Raw genomic sequence first — 6,983 nt, 5'->3', positions numbered from 1 at the left:
TAAAATACATTGTTTAAATAAAATTAATATATTTGTGGGGTTTATGACATCTAGTGTAGAAAGTTTGCAATAATAATATAAAGAAAAGGAAGGTATAATAGAAGTATACTGTTAGTAATTTTGCTTACATTATATCTGAAGTGGCATAATATTACTTAAAGATACTGTGGTAAATTAATATGCATATTGCAGACTTTAGAACTTCTATATAAACTTAAAAGTGACTGCTAGTAAAAGCATAGTAAAGAAAAATTGAATAATGAAAATATTTAGTCAAAAATAATTCAAGGAAAAAGAACAAAAGATATTTGAAACAAATGGAAAACAAATAGCCCAATGGTACACTTAAAAACAACCATGTAATAATTAGATTAATTATGAATGCTCTGAATTTTCCAAATAAAAGCCAAAGAATATTACAGTAGACTAAAAAGCTAAAACCAGCTGTGTGTCATCTAAGGAAAATGTATTTTAACTATAAAGATATAGTTTAATAGTAATAAGATGGAAAAATATACTTTACTACCAAAGAAGTCCTCAGGACTAGGGATATTAACAGAGATGAGAGGGGCATTTCATATAGATAAAAATGTTACTTCATCCTGAAAATATAGCAATTCTAAATCTTTATGTACATAATAACTCATAAACATATGAAGCAAAAACTGAAAAAGTCTTTAAATAAAATCAAATCCACAAATTTAGTTGAAATTTCTACAGAAAATTACTAATGATAAAAATGGTGAATAAAATATCAATCAGCAGGATTTATTTGAAATGTATAGACTAAGTCACCCAACAATTTCTATACATAATTGAAATGTATAGACTAAGTTACAGTCAACATAAAATAAATTAATGCATAACTAAAATAATAACTGACTAGGTTTTTTGGGGTACCTGTCATATGATTTTACATTCATTGGAGGCATATGGTGGAAATGACTCCTTAATGACTTTAAGACTTACGACTTTACAAGTACACACATAACTTACTAAAGCTGGTAGGATTTCCTGACAACAGTAGTATTGACTGATTGCATTACCTAGAAATATTCTAGAACAGTTTTCCATTCCTTATCTTGAGAAAAAGAAAATCATCTCTAATGCAGATGCCTCAGATACCTGGTAATTTTATGTAAGGAATTTCTAGTGATTTTTTTCATTTTAAACCTAAGTCACCTTTGTGTGATTAACTTTCCAGAAAGCACAATTTTGTTTCCCATAAGCTTACTGTCCACTAATTATGCTTAAACTATTTACTATACCTTAGGACTTCCCCATTGGAGAATGGGCTTATAAGTATACATCTTCTTGATTATATGATTTTTAGAATGGGTGGTTTATTTGGTGAATTTCTAGCATTATCTGTCTGGATTCTAAAGTTCATTAATTTGGGGGAGTTCATTGTGATGGTTTTTGTATTTATTATGGCCTAAGTAGTGTTTTTATCCTCTCAAGTCATAAAATTGTCTTGATATTTTCTTAAACAAATTGTGATATATTCAAACAATAAAATGAATGAACTACTTAGACACACAACATTGATAAATCTCAAAACATTATGTTGTGCTACCAAGGACACAAAAGAGGACACTATATGAACCCATATACATGTAATTTAAAAACAGGTAAAATTAATCTATAGTAATAGAGTGCATATAAGTTGTTCCCTGGATGAGAGTTGAGGAAGGGTAAAATGCAAATAGTTACAAGGAAAATTGGGGGATAATATAAATATTACATGTGTTGATTGGGGTGATGATTATAAGTGTTGTTTGGCAAACTCATCAAATTGTAACCTTAAGATAGTTGCTTCTTATTGCATATGAATAATATATAAATAATATGTACTTCCTTGAAGTGAATAAGTAAAAACAAAACTATCTTGGAGAAGAATGGAAACTGGTAAGTTAGCTAAGGTGCTGTTAGTAATCTGGGCAATCAGTGATAGTTTTCATAGTAGAAATGAGGAGCAAGAAGATAGATTTAGAGAATGTTTTGAAGGCAAATTGTACATAATATGTTGGTGATTGTGATATGTACACTTGGAATTACAGATATCTGATGGACAGAGAGAAAACAAGGACCATCTTTAAGAGTTTGGCTTAAGAAATTAGATGGTGGTGTTTATTAAAAAAATGTTAATCTGAGGTAAGAGCTAGCTTGGTGGTTGGTTCCTATGGAAAATCAAAAGTTCTGTCTTGGCTGTTTTAATATGTTTATTACAACATCTTTGGACATAGTATCAAGCTGGGTGTTGGACCCATGAGTCTGTTGTTCTAGGGCGAGTTAGGAGCTTAAGGAATAGAGGTAGAAGTCATAGCAAACAGGTTCCATTTTAAGCCATAGGCTTGAAAAAATATCACTTAGAGAAAAAACATATTTAAGGCAGATGAGAGATCCCAGGACATTTGGTGGTTCAGCAGGAGAAAAGGAAACTGCATAAGAGACTGAGTTGAAGCAGCTAACAATATAACTCAGTCAAGTGTGTGAAGGTCCCAGACAGAAAGAGTTTTAGGAAGGAAGATTAGCAACTATGGTGAAAGCTGTAGAGAGGTCCAGTTAAGATAATGAAAGATCAGTAACCATTAAACAATTTTTTTGTGTGACCTTGACAAGATTTCTCTCTGGAATAGAGAGGATGGAAACCTGATTGAAGTGGTTTGAGAAGATAATAAGGTGACCTTAAGTTTGTCAAGAAAGTTTGCAGTAAATTGGGAAGAGAGAAATGAGCAGTGATAAGAAGATAATTCAGGGCAAGGTACAGAGAGATTTTGTTTTCTTAAAAGATATATATTAGTGCTTGTTTATATGCTGTTGGTAATATTCCATCAAGAATTGAGAAATCATTGATGCAAGAGTGGAAGTGTTCGAGAACAGTCTGAGAAAGGTGAGAAGATATGGGTTCTAAATCTCAAGTAGAGGAATTGGCATTTAATACCATGTTTCATTTTGGGAATTATAGCATCATGCTAAGAAAATGTATTGATATTATTGTTCTCTATGCTTTCATACTCACAACTAAAGAAAGAAAACTCAGCAAAATAAGATTTGGTTAAAGTTAAGATTTGCTTAACATCCTCTGATTCCTTTTTTGGTTTGGAATACATGATTTTTCTAGTTTTGTTTACCCTTCATGAATATCTTGCCTTCATTAGACAGCTACCATAAAATTAAAATTAAAATGCATTTTCTAAAGGTTATGCTATTATAGGTTGTTTTATTGCAGGAAAAAACATCAACATTTATATCCTGCTGAAAAGAATAGTCTCACCTGAGCCACTAATGAGACTGTGGAGCAAAAGACAATCTGGGAATTTGATTGTTGTGTCTTCTGTTCAACAGAATACAGTCCCTGAAAAGTCTGCAGCCACAGTAACAGTTATTTCAGTCCTGGGATCTGCAGAGCCTAACAGGGGTGGGCAAACTTTTTGACTCGAGGGCCACAATGGGTTCTTAAACTGGACGGGAGGGCCGGAACAAAAGCATGGATGGAGTGTTTGTGTGAACTAATATAAATTCAAAGTAAACATCATTACATAAAAGGGTACGGTCTTTTTTTTTTTTTTTTTTTTTTAGTTTTATTCATTTCAAACGGCCGGATCCGGCTGGCGGGCCGTAGTTTGCCCACGGCTGGCCTAGGACCATTTAGATGTCACAAAATTGCACATCAGTCATTAATGAAAGTTTAGTTTTCTATACTTGGTTCTTCAGTAGTCACTAACAACCATTCAGAGCTAATGACACTCTTCATCTAAAGTGGTGAGTGGAACAGTGAAATATTTAAGGATCATAGGAGGAAGTTAGGAAAAAAGCTGTGATTTTGAAACAAAAGCTGTAATTCCATGAAACAATGGATGTCTTAAAAATGAGAAGAAAACTTGGGATTGTGCAAGCCTGAGGTCAGGTCTCAGGAAAAATTTTAGAAATTCTCTTCCCAAATACTTGCATTTAAAATTTTAATCTTCCTAAGTCTGTGAGAGAATCTCCCATTCTTGCTGTTATGTTTAGAGAGTTTGGGCTATTCCCTTACTTCTCCTATGACCTCCTCGAAACATTGACAACAACACCGAAATACAAGTATTTATATCATTAGGAGTCTTTAGGTACAAGTAATTGAATAAACTAAAAGTGACTTAAACAATTAGGAAAATGTGCTACCTTGCATAACATGTCCCAAAGGTGGCTATATCAGAGTTGGTTAACTCTGGCTCCATAATGTGAGAGATCTCACTCTCCAAATTTACCTTTTGGGCCTGAAAAACATACAGAAGCTCTTAGCGTTAGGGCCTCACATGGCAGTGCCCACAGGCAGAACAAGCCAGTCCCTATTTTATTTCTCCTTTTTGAATTATGAGAAAAATGATCACAGATGTCTCTCACTACACTTTCTTTTTCTTCTTTGTCTTGTTTTTTGTTTGTTTGTTTGTTTTGTCATATGACTCTGTCTAACAAATCACTGATAATGGAAATAGAATTATAATAATTGGCATAGACTAATGAACATTTCCCCCTGGAGATAAGGAAGCCCCCCTAAAGATACATGAAAAACTAGTTCCTAAATAAAGTGGAGTTTCTGCCAGAAAAGTAGAAGGGATACCTAGTGACTGTTGAGAAGATGGGACAATGCATGCAAAGTGATTAGCAGAGTGGCTGATATACAAGCATTTAGTAAGTATTAGCTGCTTTATTGTCCTATCCAAGACACTTGAATGGAAATACAATAAATGACACCAACCTCACACCTCAGACTGCATACTCTGTCCTCCATCCATTCTGTCATCTAATAGTATATAGTTAACCCTTAACTGTAGCTTTCATTTCTTCCCTTGACTCTAAATCCCTTTTCCTTATCATCTCATTCAAACAGCTGCTAATAAGTTGTCTGCTTCCAGCCTCATCCATTTTCACAAATTTTGCATATTTTAGCCCAGGGGTGGGCAAGGGCCACAATGGGTTCTTAAACTGGACCGGAGGGCCGGAACAAAAGCATGGATGGAGTGTTTCTGTGAACTAATATAAATTCAAAGTAAACATCATTACATAAAAGGGTACAGTCTTTTTTTTTTTTTTTTTTTTAGTTTTATTCATTTCAAACGGGCGGATCCGGTCCGCGGGCTGTAGTTTGCCCACGGCTGTTTTAGCCAAATAGATCTCCCTTAAGGCAAATCTAATCATGTCAACAGCTTCCTTAAGAACCTGTAACAATTCCTCATTATGTTTGAACTCTTCTAAATCATGTCCTTGTAGCCTCTCTGCCAAGCCTGCAGATGGAAGCTCCTTTGTCCTGCAGCTGTACCATCTGGAACATGCAGTCTCCTTTGTGAACATAATGTAGGATGAGGACAGAAAACTCACACAGGGAATTTCCATCGTCTACAAAGAATCAGATGCCCAGCCAACTGCAAGGGAGCTGAGAAGGGCCCTCTTTAATTCACTCAGAAGAGGAGAAAGACATGCTGTGAGGGAACACTATTTTGGTAGATGCAGTGATGTGCCTACCAGATGTCTCCTTCAAGGAAGGATTTGATGTCCAACTGCAAGGAGGTTTCTATCTCATTACCTGAGGCATCCCACATTACCAAGTGGGGCAGAGGGATAAAGACCAGGCCATTTCAGCTCACTGGTTACAACTGCTACAACTCTGAGACAATGCTTACTTGAGAGCACTCATACTTCACTGGCTTGGCTCACAGCTTGACTTCTTTCTCTGCCCCTTCCTGCTTTATTTTTTCTTTAATAAGTTTTGATCTCTTAGGAACATCTTGTACTCTATACTTCAGTATCTGCCTCCAGAAATAACAGCCTGCAACAACTAGTAATTTCTACCACAAATTCTTTTAGCCCTCAACTATCTTTTCTACCTGGATTATCATACTTCATTTGAATCTTTTCACTCCATATATATAAGAAATAATTACAGTTCGCTGAATGTGTCACCAGAAGTTTGCATGCTGCTGAATGCTTTTTCTCTTTCACTCGCTCATTATCTCCAAGGCTGCCTATGAGTAATTAGATGCTTAGAAGAAAAGTTATATGCCCAGACCCAATAGTTATTAAACTAGGGAATTCAGACTCAGATCCTCCATATCTACACTAATAAAAGAGAAACATGGTAATTAGCGTACGACCGCTACCCTTTTCATTGGCTAATCAGTGAGTATATGCAAATTAACTGTCAGCCAAGATGGCGGCCGGCAGCCAGGCACTGAAGCGAGCATGAGGCTTGCTTGCTGCGGACTCAAACGTTCCCCGCCTCACTTGCCGGCCTCTCAGCGGCAACTCTAAGCAACTATGTACTATGTTGCAAATAAGAAGGTAAACAAAACCCCAGAAACCGGCGGACTGAAACCCAGCCAGACCGAAACATTGTATCCATGTTTTCAGCAGTGAAGGCCTCAGAGCTAAAGCTGGCCCAGGATAAAAAAAAAAAAAGAAGAAGAAAACAAGGAGTGGTTGGGAGCTTTAGTCACTCGCCACTCGGAAACAGCCCTCAGCCCCTCACCCAGACTGGCCAGGCACCCCAGTGGGGACCCCCACCCTGATCCAGGACACCCTTCAGGGCAAACCAGCCGGCCCCCACCCATGCACCAGGCCTCTATTCTATATAGTAAAAAGGTAATATGCCTCCCGGCACCGGGATCAGCAGAGCAGCGAGGCTCCCGGCACCGGGATCAACGTGACAGGGGGCAGCGCCCAAACCCCCTGATCGCCCTGCGGCTCTGTGTGTGACAGGGGAAGGTGCCCCAACCCCCTGATCAGCCCTGCTCTGTGCCTGATAGGGGGGAGCTCCCCAATCCCCTGATTGCCCTGGGGCTCTGTGTTTGACAGGGTGGGGCGCCCCACCCCCCCCCCCCCCACGGGCCCTGCTCTGTGCCTGATAGGGGGGAGCTCCCCAATCCCCTGATCGGCCCTGCTCTGTGTGTGACAGGGTGCGGCGCCCCAACTCCCTCCCCCGCCCCCATGGGCCCTGCTCTGTG

The sequence above is a fragment of the Myotis lucifugus genome, unplaced genomic scaffold, assembly GCF_000147115.1.
Source record: "Myotis lucifugus unplaced genomic scaffold, Myoluc2.0 scaffold_0, whole genome shotgun sequence".
In the NCBI taxonomy this organism is placed as follows: domain Eukaryota; kingdom Metazoa; phylum Chordata; class Mammalia; order Chiroptera; family Vespertilionidae; genus Myotis; species Myotis lucifugus.
The sequence above is the reverse complement of the archived record's forward strand: the minus strand, read 5'-3'. Positions refer to the sequence as shown.